General features: G+C 38.1%; 1 protein-coding gene across 4 annotated transcripts in view; it reads right to left on the bottom strand.

Annotated features, from left to right (window-relative positions):
• Positions 1 to 21,002, bottom strand: part of ZMYND11 (zinc finger MYND-type containing 11) — a 108,299-nt gene that overhangs the window by 63,347 nt on the left and 23,950 nt on the right. The window lies entirely within an intron of this gene.

The following is a 21,002-nucleotide window of genomic DNA, read 5'->3' as shown; positions in this document are numbered from 1 at the left end:
ACACAATATAGTACTGACAGTATTACTTTCATATTTTTTATGATTTACAACTATTTAAAAAATCTATTCTATGTCCACAAACTATATTTTCATGTATGATAAATATTAAAAAAAAATATTTTGGAGCAATTCCATCTCCTGTGTCATGTTAAAATCCAACAAGACCAAAGTGCTTCTGATGGCATTTATCCATCTAACCAACCCTGAACAGGAACATAATGAGCATCTGGCTTTGTTTACAAATTTTCCAAAAGCTCGAGGCAATGAGTACAGATAAGCCATAAATTGCCTACAGCTCTACTACAGGCACAGAATCCCTTTTTAAAAGCTTAACGATGCATTTTGATCACTAAATAACCTTCTTCTAGTGCCACCACTTTCTCAATGAAAAAAATGACTGATTTATGACTGTTACCAAGGTCTACAATTTATTTTAGAGCTCTGTCCTCAAAATGAACTCTCTGGTATGCACATGGATACTTGTAACTAGCAGAATATTAACTTCAGTAACCCAAAATAATATAAAAACTGCAAAAACATTACACCATCTGTGCAATGTTAAGGATGGGAATTTAAGTATTGAAAGTGTCCCTCCTCTCAAATTCACAAAATTTACACAGATTTCAGTATTCCATCAGTTGCAGCAATGCAATTTTCAAGTCCATGGGTCCTGCAGGTACTTGTCAAAGAGGACTGTCAAGTTTCAGACGCAATATTAGCTCAGCAACACTCACTCTACAGGTGTAATGAAATAAAGTGCAGTACTGTTACTAAGGAGAAGAAATTATTTAACAGCATTATACTAAACATTACATAGTCCATATAAAAATAAATAGAAAAAAGATTATGTGAATTGATATGTGCATGTTCAGATGCAATTGTATTTTGTGCATGAGGCACCCCTGGCTTCTGGAGATAGCAGGGAAGGGCAGAGCAGAGCGGGGCTCACCGAGACACAGTGTGGTCACACAGAGACTCCACATTTCTGCTTTAGAAATCTCTTCCCACTGGGATTCAAAGCAAGGGCAACTGGATGGCTCTCCCAGAAAAGAAAGGCCAATAATACATTTCCGAGAGAAGGATAAGAGGGGATGTGACAGACATACAGCTAAGAGTGACTGCCAGTAGATAGCATCACCAAAGAATTATTCAGAGAGAAAAAGCCTCTGTTGGGAATAGTGGGCAAAGACCCTGCATCCCTGTGAAGTCCTTTGCATTCATTTCATGGAACATCAGGACAAGTAAAAAAACCCTCCTGATTTGTAAGAGAAACATATGATTATTAGTAGAATTTAATTCTTAAGGAAAACAGACCTGTAAAATACAAAGAAGGGTTAGATACTAACATGTCAATCTTTACAGCCCTACTATCTTAGCATAAAACTCCTTTCCTAATGCATAACTGACTAAAAGTGACATAATTATTTTTATTCTAGCTCTCTACAAAGTATCTGCTTTTTAAGCCGTGAGCCAATATAGTAGTTGACAGCCTGGACAGCCTCTTACACAGTATCATGTCTACATGTGAGGATCAAGGAGGAAACGCTCTTCTTTCTTGACCCTGATAACAGTGAAAAAACAGACCAGTTTTCAGTTTATTTTGTAATAAATGAAGCGGGTCCTGTTATTCCAACTACTTCATAAATAACTGTTATTTTAGGCAGGCCGGCATATGGCTGTCTGTGTCAGAGTCACACTTAGCCTGGCAGAGGGGGAAGGAGGTGGATTTCTCTCACATCCCTGCAACACACTGGCCAAGGGCCCCGGCTCAGAGCAGGGCCCTGGGGAACCCATCTGCTGCCTCACCATGGCCCCATGGACCTGCTGTGCAGCTGAAGAAAAGGCTGACCTTTCAGGCTAAGGACTTCCCTATTGTGTCTCCAGCTCAGGAGAAGAAGCCCATGTCTGAGACAGGGAGAGGGAGAGTGAAGGATCACTGTAATTATAAGTTCCTGAATCTCTGTGGTTGCAGAAGTACACCTAAGATGCCCACTATGGGCAGAGGGAGGCCTCTCCCTGCAAAGGCTCCCCATTTCCTTTGGAGTGCTCTTTTGGAACAAATTTTCTGACCACCCCCCTGCCCTGTCCTTACCATGCTTTGTTGGCTTGGAACATGCAAACACTATGCCTTGTGCCAGAGCTAACTTCAACCCACGGCATGGGCATGCACCTCCCAGGCCCTGGGCACTACAGGGAGGTGATTCCATGGGGCCAGGACTGGACCTACTCTGCAGTAACCCCCTGAAAATGCAACCAAGGCAGATGTCAGTCTGAACTGCTCCCTGCAGGCTCCCTGCTTCCCACCACTGCTCACACAGACAGAGCCATGGCTCTTCCACCCTGTTTGTCTGGAAATAAAAGCAGTAAGAATTCTTACAGAAGGGACACACCAATCACACATTTTTTTCTGGTTTTGTTTTTTGTTGGTTTTTTTTAAAGATAAAATACTTTTAGCAGGTGTTCTGCCTTCAAAGAACGTATGTTTCATTTTTATAACTTCTGTTTACTATTTAAGGGCACTTTGGTTAAACACAAGTCTTGACACTCCACTACTGAAACAGCAGTTCTTAAAACACACACTTCCAAAAATACAAAAACATTTTTTTTTTTCCGAAAAAGCCCAGACAACCTTAGCATTGTTTTCATCTCTTAATTGCATGGTGTAGAAGAAATACAAAGGAGCCTTTTGTGTTAAAGATTAAAAGATTGTGGCATATTTGTTGGTGTTCATTACATTGTCACACTTCCTCCATGGTAAAACTAACAACAATGGTTTACTCCTCGCACTCCCACAAAAATTTAAACAGTTTTCTACATTATTATAAAATCTGAAAGACAGCTTGCATCAGACTGTTAATGGTGTATAAAATGCTTTGGAGTGCTACTTCCAAGCAACAGAGAATGCTCCCAAAGCTCCAACATGTACTGTGCAAATAACAGTTTAAAGTTTAATGGAAGACATATTGCATTCTTAAATCTATATTTATCACTCCTGATTATTTGCTTATGTGTGAGTGCACAGATACACACAAGAGAACAAGCACAAACATCCAGTGCTTGTGAGTATGTAAAAGAATCTATGGCTTAGAGGTTAAATACCGAAGAGGCTCATTCATCCATGCACTGTTTTAAAGAAGTTAGAACTCTCAGGGTTCTTTAAAACCACAACACTGAAATGTACATTTACATATAAATGCTTGAAGATGTTTCAAAATACCCTCTTTTGCTACAGCATTTATTTAAATATCCTGGAAAGAAAAGCTGTGTTAAACACTAATTTCCTGCTTGTGATTTGGCTGCCATCATAGTTGCTTAGCTATGGTATCCACTGTCCACACCAAATTATTTGCTACATGCCATTTCTGTCATGTTCTGCCAGCAAGATTATGGTAGGACGCAGCAAACAGAAGATGGATAAAAATCTAACAGTTTATATCAGCAGGGTGTGTCTTTGTTTCTCACAGAATCAAAGCAAACAATTTATCTTCTCAATGTTCAACTCTCTAACTGTTCCTCAGTGCAATCTGAGTGAAGTTTCATGATATTTTTTATTTCAAATCCCTCTTGAATGTCCTATACACAACATTTAAAAAAATACACCACTTTATTGTACATAACTTTCCTCAAGAGCTAAAAGTTACCCACATTTCTTAGAGGCAGGCTCAACAAACCTGCACTTCACCTTGTGGAAACACAGAGCAAGGCTTATCTTCTCAAAGCCCATAGCAAAGTATACATTGCCATGTGGTGTGAATCTCACAGCAGTGGCAAACAAGACTTACAGTCAAAACAGCAAGCCTGCTAGTCATTAGAGACATGCTTGGTCAAATCAAATGCTGTACAACTAACTCTCTTTTGCAATAGTAGTGGATACTGAAATCTGCACTGCAAGTCAAAATAAACAAAAATCACCTTGCAGCATTAAGTCCAAGGAACCTCCTGATCTGTTGCTTGCACCCAATTTAGCAAATACTATCAGGTACTAAGTTTAGCTAGAAACTCTCCCTGAAGACAGAAACAACTGACAGGTAGTTTACTATTCCCATGCTTTAGCTGTTAAATACCATTGTCCAAGCAAAATATGATGCTTCTGAAAACGTAACTAATGAATTGGACTCTGGACTGAAGCAGACGGTGTTGCAGTTGGGTGCTGCTGCTCTGATGGGAGCTGCTAATTAAGAGCTGACAAGTAGTAGCTTGTTACATCTTCTGTTGGTGCTTCACTGTAAGTGAGGCTACCTGTGGTGCTCGTCCCTTTCAGTGCAAAGTCAAACAGGTTATACTTCATCCCTGCTATTAGCCACCATTTGGCTGAGATTTGGTATGCAGTTAATTGCAATGGAAAGACAGTGTAAGAAGTTGATCCTTGCCATGCTCAGCTGCTAGTTCTGCCTTTCAGCCCTGCATCCCTGGGCTAGTATTATTTCTCCCACACTACACGGTGAAAAGATTCCAGGATCAACAGGAGGAAGAAGTTAGGTTTAGTGCTAGTTTTGGTGGCTTTCATGCTGCGAGACTGGCTGAGTTTGGGCCAAGGAAACTTGAACACAGCCACATATTTATACGCACATTATAATATGGCCTCTAGTGTTTCTTAACGTGTAACTTTTTATAGTAAGCATAAAACTCTATGTATCAGCAGTACAAGTAGTTCCAAATGTTTAGTGCTTTGTTCTTGTATTAAATAGGAGTTTCCTATTAAAATACAGATTACAAATTTGCAAGTTGATGTAAAGTTTGGGTCCTGGGATTTTATACAGGTGTTTGCTGGACACTGAAGTTTTGCAAGTTCATAGAATCATAAAATGCCAGGTTGGAAGGGACCTGAAGGATCATCTGGTCCAACCTTTCTAGGTACTACTATAGTTTATATGAGATGGCTCAGCACCCTGTCAAACTGAGACTTAAAACTGTCCAATGTGGGGGAATCTACTGCTTCCCTTGGGAGACTGTTCCAATGTTTGACTGTCCTCATGGTGAAAAATTGACCTGTTGTGTCCAACTGGAATCTCCCCAGGAGCAACTTGAGCCCATTACCCCTTGCCTTTTCCATGTGATTCCTTGTAAATAGGGAGTCTCCGTCTTCTTTGCAGCTACCCTTTAAGTACTGGAACATTGTAATAAGGTCTCCCCTAAGCCTTCTTTTCTCAAGGCTGGACAAACCCAGTTTTCTCAGCTTCTCCTCATATGGCAGGTCCTTTAGTCCTCTGATCATCCTTGTGGCCCTTCTCTGGACCCTCTCCAACCTGTCCACATACTTCTTGTAGAGCAGGGACCAAAACTGAACACAATACTCCAGGTGTGGTCTGATGAGTGCTGAGTAGAGCAGGATGATTTTGTTATCTCTGCTGGTGATGCCCTTGGCCCTTGTTGATGCAGCCCAGCATCCTGTTGGCTTTCTTTGCTGCTGCAGTGCACTGTTCACTCATGTTGAGCCTGTTACCCACCAACACCCCCAGGTCCCTTTCCACAGGACTGCTCTCCAGCCAGGTAGATTCCAGTCTGAACTGTGCTGCTGGGTTACGTGTTCCCAGGAGCAAGACTTTACACTTCTCTTCGTTGAACTTCATAAGGTTCTTGCTAGCCCACTCCTCCAGTCTGTCCAGGTCATCCTGGAGCTCTCCCTTCTGGAGTGTCTCCAAGTTTAGAGTTTACAATTTAATCTGCTTAGTAAAAGTATCTCATCACCAGCTCAGTGGGAAGATCAAACCTTTAGTCTTCCCCTCCTAGAACAACTGAGAGCAAAAGTGGTAACTACCCTATTTTTATATATGGATGGTGCATACGAAAATATTTTGACTGATCAGCAATGAAGGTCATGCATAGGGGGAAAACCAAAAGAAAGTTTAACTTCAGATCTGCCTTCCAGATCTAGCGATCCAAAAGTGTAGGGAGGTGCTGCTAGGGAGAGGACAAAGCCTGTGGCAAGAGTAATCCCACATTTTATTTACCATTCGTCTTCCTGAGCATGCAATATTACGAACATAATCCAGGATTAGCTGGGCACCTGGTTGCAGGAGACCATCTTTTTACAGAGTGCAGGTTACCAGAAATACAGATTTTGCATATAAAGGAATTTTCAAATGTTTAAGAATCAGCATTTTGTATCACTAGATATTTATTCTGGACTCAATCCCAATCCACTAAAATCAACAAATGCCTTTCTGCTGACTTTCCAGGGTTTTGGAGTAAACTTCCAGCTGCTGACTGCTCTTCCACATCCTCACAACAAAAGACTTAGGGAGGTGTCCAATGATGTTAGTGAAGCTGAAAGATGTAGCAAAGGCCTGTGTGTGAAATAGGCACAATTTCTTTGTTAACTAAACTCAGAAAATTAGATTAAAAATTAATAAAAGTTACTGAATTCTTCAGTGTGCCTTTCTGTATTAAGAGATCAGTTCATGCTGTGATGCTGTAATTTCAGAAGCTAGCAAACTACAAAAGAATTTTCCATGTTGAAGGTGTGTCGTTCCTTTTGAAAATCTTTTCATTTCACTGTTAGATTAAGGTGCACACAGTCTATTCAGAAGAGATGTTTATCAGCATAGTTATCCTAAATATTTCACATGTACAAGTGAAATAATTCTGTTGTTATGCCCAGCCCCACCTTTTGCATTCCTGATTGTCAAGTTTACAACCTTGATGTCATGCAACTTTTTGAGTGAGGTTTTGCATAGCTCCATAAAGTGCAGCACTGGCAGAAAACAGGACTACATGAAGAGAAAATGGTAGTATCCTGCTTCTTTCTCTCTGCAATATTTTTTTTTCCAACTTCAGTATGCAGAATACAAGAAAGCTTTTGCTATTACCTTGTGCCATTCCAAGATGGCAGTGAGCCACTGCAGAAATCAGAGCCAAGGACAGTACAGGATTAAAGGCCCCAAGAATACTTTTACTACACATATGTGTAAGCTCTATTTTAATCCTTGATATTGCACATCATTTGTATTGTGTTTCCTTCAAAATTATTAAGTGTTCTTCACTGAAACTAAGGCCTAAGATACTTGCATTTTAAGCTCAGACATTCAGAAACAGTGTACAAATAGCAGAACTCTTTTGCTTTTGAAACCAAACCTGGACTTTCTTGTTTAATTAACTCACCCTGCTAGTAAGAACTTGACACAAATGTTGAGGCATCATCCCAAAAGAGAATTTCTAAAAAAGTGTAAGTGTAGGTCAGTGTAAACAGAGTATAACAAAACCTGAGAGGAAGCATCAACAACAGCTGCTGAAAATACAGAATAATAGTTATACACTCCAAAGCGTGGCTGTTATAGGGGTTTTGTTCATTACCTGATACAGATACATGTACAGGGCTAAAATGTAATCCTGTATCCTGTTGCCCCTACAGCCAACCCCAGTCTGGAATTTCACAGACAATAGCAAATGCCATTCTAAAACTTGGAAGGAAACTATCCTTTGTTCCCAGCTGGCAGAAATCACTGAATAAAACTTTATCTAACAAAGGAAGTTCAGAGAAGAGAAGAACACAAATGCCAAAGAAAGTAATATAGTCAATAGGGCTGAAAGGAAAGAGACAAATCTGTTACTAGCAATGTAGCTACCCAACTTCTTTCAGTTGACTACTACTGTTTTTTGTAATGGTCACCATGTTCTATTCATGAGCCTAGGTAAGCTGAAGCATATCATACATTTGCTGCTAAAGATTTGTCTCATTAAAATTTTTCATGTCTACAGGTTCCACGTTCTCTTTTATAATAAGCAGTATTTCCTTTAATATTTCAACTTTTAATAGGTATTCAATAAATGGAAAATATGTTTTACAGCTATTATCAAAATCAATAGTCTCATATTAATATCAAGAACCACAAAAGGTTTTGTTTACAGAAGAAAATAACACCACTGAAAATGTATATGCTGTTAATGCATTTAGCAAACTTCTGAATGAATGCAATTTTAACTAAAAAAAAAACGAAACAGAACAAAAACAATTTAGTGTGGTTTGGCTAAGGCTTAGCTAATGGAATTAAGCTACACTAAATAAAGTTTCCACAATGAAGCTTGCACTAGTAAAATTGCTTTTAAAAATATGGTTCTTGTAAAGCGATGCAGCTTTCTCATGAAGACAAGCTTTAGCTGTCATAGTAACAAAGCCCCTTACTTCCAGGATGATGATACACTAGGATTAAACAGCCTTGAAGTTGTTCACCTCCAGAAGACTACTCTACTCGAAGAAATTTTCTATACAAAAGACAGCCCAACAGTCCAACTTATTACTTAGTCAACACCACTGATGTTGGTGAGCCACATTGATGGATGGCTCACATGAAGTGCAGAAGATCATCCTACACACTCCTTTTATCATGGCTGAAAAATAAGGAGGTTTTTTGAGATTTGTTTATTTGAGGAGTTCTCAAAAATAACACTAGCATCCAAATTGCTATCAGCGATGCCCTAGGTCTACCTATATGAACACATGGACATCCAAGCAAGTTGCACACGAATGCCCTGACAGAGCCTTGAACTCACATGTTTTACCTTCCATTTGCCACAGACTAAGAGCATGAAGAGGGTCAGTTACAGAAGATTAAGTGACACATGGACACTTGATCATGTTCTGAACCCATGCTGCATGCTAATACAGGCTTTCTGTGGTTTAACTACACCCACCACCAAGCTCCGTATTTTCCAAAGCAGCCTAAAGCTAAACCACAGAAAGATGCTCCAGGAGAATCCATAGAATGAGTAAACACCTACTAAGCTTGTCTGAGCTATCTCTCCATATAGGCAAGCCCTAAGTAAATAGATGTTTCCTGTCCACTCACTTGGCTGTATCAAGCAGAGATGATTAATGCAGCTACCCACCATGACAGGCTCCAATGCTCACTTGGTCGTAAAAAAGGGAAAACCATGGCCAAAGAAGGTTGACAGTGAGGGCTGGAATTTCAGTTTGGATGATACATAGATGGCACTTTGATTCTGCAACTCTCTCTAATAAAAGTTAGAGGAGGAAGACATCTTAGAAAATGCTAAGAAATGTAAATGAGAAGAGTATCTCTTTCCCCTAAAACAAGCTTTTGATCATCATCTTCCTTTCTGTTCTGAAAGCTAACCAGCTTGGTTATTCTGTAAGCCTCAACTAAACTGATGCAATACATTTCTCCATCAGTAAGTACAGCATAATAAATAAGGTATGATGACAAAAATAAATAAATGATTTCTTATGGTATACTAGCAGTGAATGTAATTCTGCATAAAGTCAGTTTCACACTAAACGATGAGAGATACATTTTCAATGGCAAAGAATTAGGAATGCATGAAAAAGAGCTAAATAATGAAAAAAATGTAAATTTATTGCAGATTATGTAAGCTATATAGTAAAACAAGGAGTTGATGTTGACTTTTTGCAGTGTAACATGAGATTCCAAATTGCTGGTTTTTTTTTCTTTTTCCCTTAACTACATACAACTGACAGTATCTTTAAAATACAAATTGTGATTATGCTGCTAGCAACAGGACTTAAACCTTAGATGTTCATAAAACTCATCCACCAGGCTGCATTTTTATTGACAAAAGGCAGCTGAATCAATTTTTCTTGCTTCTTAACAAAAACAAATACTGCCTGAACTTGTTTCTTTCAAAGCTATTCTCTTTGGTCTCTCCTTCTCTATAAATAAAAGCACAAGTACACAACTTCTAAAACTGCTCAGATATTGAATTATTTGAAATTCAGTGTGTTATGCAGGTGTGATCACTTTCCTCTAGAAAACAGACCACAAGCAGCATTAGCCCAGAGGAGACTCTCTTGTCAAGCCATCTCAGAGAAAGCTGAAACTATATGAAGAAAGCAAGTGCAACTCTGAACCAATGAAGGTTTCAAACCAAAGCTCCTTCAAGCAGAAAATGCCTGGGCTCACCCTCAGGAACCTGCAGAATTATGCTCAGAACTTACAGAGTTAAAATACGTTGATCTGTAATGCAGGTAAGATGAGCCAAAGATAAACACTGCCAAAGCTTACAGGCTTTTACAGCATTAATCAAAAGAAACTTTAAGGCAGGGGAAGGATCAGATTGTAAAATCTGAGCCTTAGATCCTGCTTCTGAAACTCAAGGCGAATGTCAGAAATAATGGACCTGGAAATTTTATGCAACACTCCCCCAGCTGTGGGAGAGCTCATCGAAACGAGCAACAGAAATAATAATATATTGTAGAACTGGAAGCCTTTCCCAAAGTCCTCACCTTGCTTAGTTTTCTCCTCTCTGTTTTTCAGAGTGTGTATTTCCTAGGCTGGGCATAGACATCTGGCTTAAAAGTACCCTCTGAAGCATATTTGGAGCATATGCTCTCTTCACAGGCAGTACCCAAACTCACTAATTACATGCATTCCAATAAAGCTTTCCTCTCATTCTGCCCCAAACCATGTCTATCACCGCTCCTCAGTGAAGGTTTAATCCCTTTCCAATTCAAAGATCCACTTGGATTTTTTTCCATTGACATTTCACATTTTTTTTTATACCTCATAAGTAGGTAATTTATATTGTTTGCAGTTTCTTCCTTCAGATTGCCCTTAACTATCCCCCCCAAACATTCATGTCTGGACAACGATGAAGCTTGCCTAGAGGACAATTTACAGACATGTGAGAACAGCAGTTTTCATGACAACCAAGGCATAGTGATAAACAACAGCATTTATAACTAAACAAATCCTTAAGTGGAAAACAGCTGAGTATAATCATGACCCTTTTCCTTTTATCTTTGCTGCAAAAATTGATACATGAAAAGTGGAAAAGTCATAAAGAGTAAGTTTCAGACCCACAAACATTGGAAAGAGACACTTTAAAAGTCAAAAAATTATTCAAAGAAATAAAGATCTTCCAAAGAAACTAGTCAGGCGATGAAAATATGTAGCCAGTTACTTGAGATAAAACCGGATTCTCAGCAAACCTGGTAAGAACTTTGTTCTGCCATTGCAGGTTAGCATTTCCTTCCTGTAAATTGAAAAGGGAGTGAGGACAGGAGGAGAAGGCATACACCACCTAATTTTCTAACCAGCTCTTTGGGAGGCTGACAGCACGGGTGGGGCTGGCAAATGAACTTTTCTGGCACAGAATTTTTCCCCAATGCCATACATGCTAACTGGGACTGCAGTCTCAAATTTGTTGAGCTGTTTCTTTCAAAGATCTTTGTGGGAGCTCTACTGTGATGTCTCTTGATACATTTCCTATTAACTGTGACTTTCAAATGCTTCCAACTCTTTTATCTTCTCTTACCTGAAGCCAAATTACAAAGGGTCTTTATTTTTTAATGTAGAGAATTCTTCTCAAGGCTTTTCCAGGACAAATTGTGGGTGAATTGAATTATGCACTTTTGGGATACTGAAAATCCGTTTCACATCAGCATGATTCTTGCATTTTATATCTGCTCTGTATTACTTCTATGGGAAACATATTACTTTGACCAGTGGTCTGCTATTATATTCATATGTACATCCATGGCATATGCTAGAGCTACAGATCAGAGACAAAAGAGCTCTCAGCAGCTCTGCAAGATTACAGTACTTCTCACTTGCAAAATTATGTTCTGCCTCTCCATGGGCAGGTGCATCTGAAACCTATTTCTACAAGCACTGATGAAGATGGCGATGATTTAGAGCAGATTACAAAGGCCCTGTAGGGGGGAAATTACTTCCTGAACACTCAAGAGCTCTTCCTGCTGTATCATAATCTAGGGTTGAGGTTTATTAAAGGCAACAGGACTACACTGTTTTCTTCTTAGCCCTTTCCTTCTGACACAGAAACATGAGATCACTAATCTTGTCAGCAGAAGTAGAATTTCATTTCTCAGATTATTTCAGTTATTCTACTGCCAATGTTTGGCTGTTTTTTTTCATCTTACTCCTTTAACCTGAATGAAGATGAATGAGCCAGAGCTCTGATACAAAAATTTACAGGGAGAAAGAAATTAATCAAGTGCAGGACATGGCCAAATAGCATGCCATCTCTGTGGCTACCAACAGAAATTAAGCCCAGCAAAGATAACTAGCCCTACCATCAACCTAACATAAATTTCAGAAAACGTCATTCACAAAATATAGCCTCCTACTGTGATTTTTGCAAAAATCTTTTCTGTCCAACCCATAAAAACCCCACAAACTGCAGGACTATTATAACATTATGGTGTGATAACAAAGGGCAAGCCTGTTGAAGCTTGGATTAGCAATATAACATTCTGCAGGAAACGGAGGAAATAAAATGCTAGAGTTCTTGCAGTCTTTCCAATCAATATCTTATTTTGTCATGTGGTGTTCTTTCAATGTAGGCAGAAGATATGGAGTCCACTGTGCTGCTGAAGCACCTGCCTGGAATGACTCCAGCTGTGATGCCTGATGCTGAATGAGGCGTTCAACTACAGGCTACTTCACCAAGCACCTGAAGCACAGTCTAACACTTCATGATTCTTTTGAACTGCTCCCTGTCATACAGAACTGAACCCAGAGCAGCAATGGAGAGGTTCATTTGTTCTAGACAGAGTTTTTGAAGCTGGATTACCACATTTATTTATTTCAGACAGCTACTCCTTAAGAAAGTGGTTATTTTCTCACATGGGAGTAAGTTTTATTCTCACCTTAAGTCAAATCCATTAATTAAGGAAACAGTCTAAATTTGGTAAGACTTCATAATAGTAGATATTTCTTTACAAACTTACACACATTTTCTCTTTGATACACTTACACGCTGAAGTTCTGAAATGGTTTAGAGTGTGCTCAGCTCCTGTTTCTATGTCACTTGTTCATACCTGTTTCATAAAGGTTTCATTTAATTTTTTTGTTTTGCTTTCTTGACTATGACATGACAGAAAGTGAGATGATGAGAGGAGGAGGAAGGTTTTTTTTTGGTTTAGTGATGCCAAGGCCTTGGTGGGTGCCCACAACGTGTCCAACACCTTGTTCTACCCTGTACCATGAAATCTGAGATGTTTTTCACTGTTTTCATTTGCATTAACAGAAACAAAATGTGTCTTGTCCAAGTGACGACACATACTGCAAAAAAAACCACAGGGAATCCTGAATTGGTCATTTTAAAGTGAAAGAAGACCATGGTACTGTTTTTAGCCATTTCACATCTATTATTTCAGTGCTGAGAGATTCTGACTTTTACCACCTTCCTTCTGTTGAAGATAGTCTGCTATTTTATTTTTAGACATGAGATTTCCTAACAAACCAAACTGTAGGTTTGCTGAGCTACAACAGAAAAAAACCTTTTAGGGGAACTTTTTAGGCAGTGTTTATCTGAGGCTGCTGTCACCACAGCAGTCACCCGTGGTTCAAAGCACTAGTTAAAACTGACTGCAAGAAGTTTTCCTCCCCAGTCTAGCATGGTTGATAAACCAGACATTGTCCTGTCTTTGCTGGGGTTCATGCTCTTTCTGCAGCCTTCAAGTGTAACTGTTTTGGTGTGCTAAAGAAGACAATGACATTCATGTCAGTCTCTGGATTGCAGCTTCTGAGTTTATGACAGATGGGAAACCAATAGAGGAGTTAAAATCCTGTGAATCCACACACAGCTTATAGCCAGTAGCCATCTGGCTGAGGATCTACATAATACCACAAGAGGATGACACAAAAAAAAAAAAAAAAACACCAAAAAAAACCAAAAAAAAACCAGTTACATTTGCACTTCTGTTTCTTTTCTCCTTCTTTGTGCTTCCTGTTTTAAATATACTTAATAATTTCCTTAAAAATAGACACTCAACTACTTCATATGGTTAAAAAATGACAGTATTTTCTTACTAGCACTTGAAACACAGAAAAATATATGCAGTATTAGGCAAAAAGTCCAATACAAGACAACACATTACATTTGTCTACAGTAGGTAACAATCAAATGGGTAGCACGTAATAAAAATGTAAGCTTTTGAGGAGAGAACAAAGAAAGGAAAGCATCAAGAAACCCCATTCAGCAGAACTCTCAGTTGCTCTGTCAAAACAAAGCAAAGCAGTTGTTGTAACACAGGGCCCCTGAAATATAATTACTTAGGAAAGAAATGTGGCCAACAAAAGTTGCCTAACCTGTTCAGAGAAGAAAGCAGCTATTTACCCCCAAAATGTGCTGGGAAGGCTGAAAATCTGGTTTTCAAAGGAAAAAGCATAAGCTGCATTAAAACCCCCTTTTGCACAGCAGTGCCTCCTGCTAGCTAGAGCCAGAAAACATGCAAACCTTCTTTAAAAACAAACCCCACTTTTCATTTCAACCTCCCAAAATGTTCAGCTAGGTGTTTTCAAGCCATAACTGCGTGTTTCTTGGGGTTTTAGTTTTCTGAAAAGGGCAGATTTCTGATGTAAGGAAAGAGCAGAGCCACTAGATTATGAATTCTTTTCCCTGCATGCTGTGTTGCAAAAACGAGAGCATATTAAGCAACTCGAGAACAGGAAATAACACTGACAAACAAACTGATATTCTTTCCATAGCATGGTCCCTCAAAGGAGGACATTTCAAACTGCACCTCCCCAAATCAAGAAATGTTTATTCTACTTTTGGCAAGGCTGCTGAATGTTTGTGTACTGCTTCTAGGCCAACTGTTCTATGATCATTTCAGTGAAGTAAATAGTCACACTAGGGTAGAAATGAACACTAAGCTGAAAAAAAAAGTAATAAAGTTCTCTCCTTTGAAAAATATTGTTTTATTGTATCAAAACGGTTTGTGAAAATCCACAATCTCTTCACCTCACCTGGAGTGTCTGGCACCATAGGTGCACACTGTAGAAGCTCCAGCTATATGGCCACTGTCCTACAGCGAGTCTGTTATTTTGTTAATGCAACCTCCAACATGAGAGAGATTGAAAAAAACAGATTAAATGCAGACATCTATTTCTGAGCTAATCACTCGATGCTCCCTTCACACTTGACGTGATCTACTCAGTGCAACAATTCATCTTGTTGTGAGGCAGACATGACAAATAGGTCAGATGAATTAAGCCCTAAAATTAACCATTTCTCTCCACAGAAGATAAAGTGAGATTAGGATGACTAGTTCATGTGGTTGGACTTAAATCACACATGCTTTGCTAAGACAGTCTTTCTTAACCAATGCCTGCACTTACCTAGTTTCAAGTCCTGCTTGAAACTTACATCTTATTTCTTACATCTCAGCTACAGGCTCGAGCCACCATAATATTGGTTTTCCTGAGACTTTTTTTGATGAAAAATTTCATCAATATGTTTTCAGTTTCAATATGGACATTGTGAATAACCAAAGATATCTTATATACCCCATATGTTTAAAGTCCAGAAATGCAGTTGTGTTTTTCATTGAGAAAGCCTTAAATAACTGCCTCTTTTCCCTCAAAAAGAAAAAAAAAACACCTGAGAAATGTCAATTATAACCCCAGCCATATCACTGCAATTCTAGTAAAATAGGTGATTAATGGCAATGCCTGATATATATTCTAATTTTCAATGTGAATAATGTATATTTTTAATTAATTTTTTCTTGACAGATTGCATTTTTAATTAAGAAAAAAATGCAGTGTAAGACATTTTTTAATTTTTCTTGCAAGAAGTGTATTTTTTATAAATGTGGCTATCTAGTCAGACAAAATGAAACTGGAAAAGCATAACTGTGGAATTTATTTCAGTGTTTTATGACAATAGCTTGATCAAGCAGAAACCAAGCACAGAAAGAAAATTAATATCCTTACTTACTTCAGGAGGCTAACTTCCACTGACTTTGACTCCTAGGTCACAAGGTATTCTGTTTATATCAGATCAGTAATACTTTCATTTTAAAAAAAAAACAGCTTCCATTTTTTCATCCGTATTTACAACTTTGTGGCCTTTGTCCTCAATACCTTATCACTAGTAGAACCATCATCTTACCCTCCTGACTTTCTCAGCATTCAGCTACTCAAATGTATCTGGTTACTGTGAGTTTTATTTCTATCTACACTGCATACAACTAATCAGTTTAAGAAGTGCAATAAAAATAAAAAGCTGCAGCTCTAAGAAATGGAAATTTTCAATACTGATGTCTCTGTCCTCAACAATGTAAAATAAGTAGCTCCCTTTCTTCACAAGAGTTCCCTCAATTCGACCTTGACTTTTATGGAGTTCATGGGAAGTTCTAAACCGGAATGTAAAATACATAGGAAAAATGCTGAAATCACAGGTACAACCTCGCTTCCCAGAGAAGCTGTAAGCGGAGCTACATCCCATGGGTGGGGGGAGGGAGCAGCCCACCCAGGAGTCACCCTGCTCACAGGCAGTGATCTGGTCCCTTCAATGACTCCACTTTGGAGAGGGTGCTGGAAAAGCAGTTAAAAATATTCAAGATTCTTTTGACACTATAATTCAACCCTTCAGCCTCAGAAGCCATCTTTATCTCTTTCTGTGATTCATTAAAGGTTAACAGCAGGCTCCTTCTACCTGCTAAAACATGTTACCCTTTCCTAATGAATTAAATACAAGGAAACAGTATCTAAATTCCTTTCTAAAGGTTTTACTTACAAAGGAGGAACTAATACATATATATATATATATATATATATATGTATATATATGAACTCTGGAACTCAGGAACTCTGTATATACTCCTCATTTGATTTTAAATAAAATATTTTAACTTCAGCAACTGGAATTTAGAATAAATTTCAGAAATAAAAAAAAATAAAGCAAAAATCAGATATAAAATACAATTCCATTTTTATCGCAAAGGAAATTCCTGCTGTGCATTCAGTTCCTATCTTCCTATCTTACTACTGCTTATAAATTCAGGGATTTTTCTCTATGAATTGTAACAACTGATTCATAAAAAAAATCCCCAACTAACATGTAAAAACTATTCACTTCTTTTGATGGTGGATCAGGCAATTTTGTGCTAGTAGCACCACCCCATCACCAGGGTCTTTTGTTTCAGACCATGCTGGTGTCATTCAACACAGCAGCACAGAAAAGCAGTTCTGTGCAGGCTTTTGATACGATACGATGACATACTGAAGCCTGTATCCTATCCCTAGCGATTGCTAGGAGCAATGCCTCAAAAAAATCAGATGCCACAAATTCCCACAACGAACATTACTAATTGCAGAAGTCTTTGCAGGTGACAGAGAGGAACGAGGTCTCTCCAGATGCTCACAGGTAATGTGCTTATGTCTTAAATCATGAGATTTGATTACTCTTCTCTAAGCATGCTTTGCTGCCACTGTTATTAGCCTTTATATCATCAAGCCCTTTTTTTGAAAATTGAACCACTATATTTAGCTATATGATCTCCACGGTGAATTCTAGAGGCTACATGGACACTGTCTGAAAACATCATTTATACCTTATAAAATTACACTTTTAAATACCTGATTTCTTGATCTTTGATGAATCTGAAAAAGGAGAAAACAATACAACCTAAGCAGTTCTCCTCCTTTTTCGTATCATTACATATATATCTCAATACTCATTTTTTTACTGCTTCATTTCCAAACCAAGGAGAACACAACCCCACTCCCTGTCATCTCACAGACAGGACCTGTTACTCCTCTCTACACTATTTAGTAAACTTACACTTTATAGGAATTTGAAAAATTTAAATTTTATAGGCTGAAACCATGAACTCTTTAACACTTCTTTGGGCTCTCTCTTATGGTTGCCAACTTTCTGATAGAATCCAAACCCCTCTAGTAGGACCACAGAGGAATGAAAAGGAGTTCCAGAGTTTTTTCCCCTTTGGCTATTCTCTTTAAAAGTTAGGGATTTTTCTTTACTCTTTGAAGACATCTGTATGAAATTACCCACACAACAGAAATCCTAACAAAACCAAGATTTATTAAAACAAAGAGAAAATGTAGTTAAAACAAAATAGTTTGCTTAACATAGCTGAATTTACAGTTCTTGTAAGTTAAATTAGATAAGGCATAAACCAGATAAACTTGACTTCAGATAAAAAAAGAAAAAAAATGAATCCTGTAGTTTATCCTTTGAAATTAAATATCCTTTCTGACCACACTAGTCAGCTTGTCAATGCTGCTTGCTGCTTGGAGACCAACAATTCCCTCTTTTGTCTCCCACAGATATGCTTAATAAACCCCGGTTCAGGTTTCCTAAACACTTTTCCAAAGACAAAAAAAAAAAAAAAGTAAAAGGGCTTGGGTAAACAGTTTCAGTCTCCATCTCTGAAGAGTTACACCATCGAGGAAACGAAAAACCTTAATTATGATTTATGATGGCCTTTCCAAGGTTTATGACCCAGCTCAAACATTGCCTTTTGCTAACCACCTTGGCTGGCTCTATCTGGGTTTTGGCTCGACCCATGGGCAAACCTCATCTAAAGTCGTTACATTTCTCTTTCACTTGTCACAAGAGATGAGTTACAGACAAGGGCTAAGGCTCACTCTTACAATCAGCTACATTTCAAAACAAAGTCCTATGGACCTTTGAAAAAAATCAGTCTTGGCTGATGTCTCAAATGACAGATTGTTCTTTGTTTCTGCCTTTATGGGTTTTAGGATTCACACATACATAGTTTTTGCCTGAGTAGGCTGTGTCATTTAGCGGGTGGTATTTCCCTGATGTAAGAAGTGTATGACTCTTGGACAGCTATAATAAAACCTGATCTGTAATAGAAACTTTTGCCACTTTGGAAGTATAATAAAATGCCAAGCTTGTTCCTTCTGATACGCAACTGTAGATGCAAGCCAGCTATCAAAAAATGTCTTAGATAAGCAGAACTCATTTCCCTTAAGCAACTAAAATAAAAACCAACAGAAATAGTCCCACTGAACAACCTCCACATTGGAACACGTACCAATACAGATGTGCCAGAAGAAAAAGGAGTGCAGTGGTGAACAGATCCCACCTGCATCCTGTATTATTAACTCAGTCTAACTTTGCTCAACCCAGGGTATCGTCTAAGCCATCCTCAACCCCGTATTCTTTAGCCTCTCCAATAAATTTAAAATGAAATTAAAAAACAAAACAACTCAGACAAGAAGCCCTAAAGGCATGAAAGTAATGGAGATATTATTACAGAGCTACTTAACAATATCTGCATAGGCTTGTCTGCTGCGGTACAGTCCAGTGCTAAACCAGGACTACTATAGGCAGGCAAGAAAAAGAAGCAATCATGACTCAAACGCAGATTCGTCTAGGAGAAGGATAGCTTGTGACTCCCAGAGCTGGATTCACATACCCTTTTTTGATATAGCAGGATGCTTTGAATAAACTCTTCAGCAGCAGGAATTCAGACTGTGGCTGCTTCAGGTTCCCTAAAGCCAAAAGCAAATGAGCTGTAGTCTGAGATCTGCTCGATAGAACATTGCTTTCATTTAATTATTTTTTTAAGTTATGAAATAATACATATAGCAGTCTTTCCACGCTCCAGATCAAGTTAATTTCATTCATTACAGAGGCACATAGAGTTACTTAACATTCAATTAAAATTACCTTACAGAACTACATTTAAATTGTATCATCACCCTGACGAAATCCAAAGCAAAACATAAAAAAAGGTCAAACAAGAGAATACTATGGAGCAAGTTAATACGCATGAAAAATGAGCACAAGAAAAACAAAATTATTCCCTGGTGAAAAATGGTAGCAGAGGATGTGAGAAGGGATGTTATTCCCCTCCTTTATTGCTGCTCATCTAACAGAAGAAATGCTGGAGACAAGGTACTTGAACATTTGTAATGGGAAAAGAAAAAGACAACTCTGCACTACCAAGTAACAAGAAAAGGAAGAGTTAGAAAAGAAGGTGCAGGACCAAAAGAGGACCTCACTGTTTTCACATCTCTCTCAAGCCCTAGGATGCAAAACCCCTGCTATAGGTGATCTGGGTTTGTTTGGTTTTTTTTAGTTTGTTTGGCAGTTTATTAAAAGGAAATGATTTTGTTATTGACTGAAGATAAGGATTCCTTCTTAAAAAACAACCAGAAAAAAAAATTAATGCTTTGGTAATCTTTCTCTTAATCCTCTCTCTATATATCACTGGAAAAGACTTCAAAAAATGATTAATCCAAAGATAATTATATTCAAATGTTCTCCAAAGAGGAATAACAATTCATTGGAACTCATCTAAAACATGTCTAACTTAAATAAATATTTAAATATACTTTCAAAATGCTTTTAGATGCATATATTGATAATATCAACAAAAGTTCATGAATCTCACCAAAACATCTCCAGTAGATTGCTTTAAAAATGAAGATTTTTCTTAATTTTACTGAATTTCTGAACACATTTGAGATGAGTCCAAGAATCTACCAAAGTGCCTAATTACTTTTAATGTAGAAATGTTTAGATAGCATGCCTATATCTGTGAGGAGGAGACAACAACCCTCCTTATTTTCACAGGAAAAATATGTAATATATTTACCACAAATTAGCATGATACTTTGAGTAGTAACCATGAAAAATCAACCTTGATACAAAATTAGAATTATTTAGAAATATATTAATTTTGGGTCCTGATCTTCTGGCTACCACTGCAGCAGAATACAATTAACACTCTTCTGAGGCTCCCAGGATGTATATTCAAAGAGGTTTTTTATGACTAAGTGATACATGAAATAATACAAGGGAACTCTTTGAAATACTGCACATTAACAAAACATTGAAAATCAGTATCTGCCATGTTTGCACACAAATGTTCTGCATAAGCAATGCCAAGCTAAACACACCATCAGGATAAATTTTCTTTACAGGTGGTGAATTCGGACAAACATTATTTGCCCTACATTAAAATCACGACAGAATGGCGGGAGTCTGTTAACAAGGCAATGCATTCAAATCAAGGTTTGTCTTCAGAGAGGATAGAGTGTATTTTAAAGACTGATTAAAATGCTAGTGTCAGAAAGGTAGGTGGAATTTTGATAGTTAGCCACTACTTCAGGTGGATCCTAATACAGTGGGAGCTGGGGCCACATTTCAGGGGTATGTAGGTACACACCAATGCTGCTAAACATATTGAGATTTTTAAAAAAAGCAGCCCAAGTAATTTTAATTTTAAGAACTGAATTAATCCATTGCCAACTACCGTACACAAAGTAATTAACAAT

The sequence above is a fragment of the Apus apus genome, chromosome 2 (genome assembly GCF_020740795.1).
Source record: "Apus apus isolate bApuApu2 chromosome 2, bApuApu2.pri.cur, whole genome shotgun sequence".
NCBI lineage: Eukaryota > Metazoa > Chordata > Aves > Apodiformes > Apodidae > Apus > Apus apus.
This window is presented reverse-complemented; position numbering and strand designations above follow the sequence as displayed.